Here is a 983-nt window from a genome sequence, read left to right as displayed (position 1 = left end):
GCCCGGCCCATGTGCCCCGCCCTGAGGGTGGGCAGGGACGCCCAAGGGACGGTGCTCGTGGCCACTGGCGTGTCAGCCCGCTAGGTGCGAGCTGGGCCGAGCTGCTCCTTTCAACCTTGGCAAGGGGCGTATGATGGTCAGGCTCGGGAGAGTGACACCACACCTTCCCGTCGCGTCAGACCGAGATGGCTTCACAGCTTGTCCCTCCCTGTGAAAAGCTCTCACCCAGACCCACAGAAAGTTCCTCTCCAGGCAGAGTTGAACACTCTCAGGCTATTTAGGAAATGACCAGAAAGCAACCCTACTCTGGAAACCCTAACTTGTAAAGTACCTCTGGGGATGTGCTCGGCAGAAGCAGTTGGAGGGAAAGCAGGTGTCAGTTTCTGGTTTTTTCCCCTTCAATTTTTCAACATTTTGGCAGGAAAACAGAGTCATTTGGTACACTCGACACCGACAACATGAGGTGCTGAGAGCCCTGAGCTCCCGCAGGTGAGCACAGATCTGCTCAGGGGTTCTGCCTTCCCCACAGCGCTTCGCTGTTGCCGAGTGCTCACCACCCTCCACCTCAACCCCACCAAGCTCCCAGGGAGCTTTCTAGGATGCTAATTCCATCAAAGAAAAATTAACTCATCTGATTTACTGGAAAAGAACCAAGCAGAGGGGAGCATCGCAACTGCCGCGCTGGGTGTTTGATCAAGCCTGCACGAGGTGCACAGCCCAGCCTGGGAGCTGTGCTGAGACAGTCTGAAACATCAGCTAAAGAGGCATCCCGGGAGGGCTCTGTGAAATGATAATGACCAATCTGCAGGGAATTAGGGCTTGGAAAATACAAATGCAACATACAACATTTGTGGTTGTGCATCTGTTTTGACAGATTAAAATGTAATTCAGGACAAACCACCAGCGCCTGGAGCACTCAGCTCTCATCTTCCTCCTCTGCTCACTTGATGGAGATGAGACCGTCTGTTTCTACCTGCTGCGGC

The 983-nt window shown here is 53.8% G+C and overlaps 1 protein-coding gene across 1 annotated transcript in view; it reads right to left on the bottom strand.

Annotated features, from left to right (window-relative positions):
* LOC104277946 (plexin-D1-like) overlaps positions 1 to 983 on the bottom strand; it is a gene marked incomplete at its 3' end in the record, with an annotated part of 19,260 nt that overhangs the window by 14,761 nt on the left and 3,516 nt on the right. The window lies entirely within an intron of this gene.

Source organism: Apaloderma vittatum, unplaced genomic scaffold, assembly GCF_000703405.1.
Source record: "Apaloderma vittatum isolate BGI_N311 unplaced genomic scaffold, ASM70340v1 scaffold14968, whole genome shotgun sequence".
Lineage (NCBI taxonomy): Eukaryota > Metazoa > Chordata > Aves > Trogoniformes > Trogonidae > Apaloderma > Apaloderma vittatum.
The sequence above is the reverse complement of the archived record's forward strand: the minus strand, read 5'-3'. Positions and strand labels throughout refer to the sequence as shown.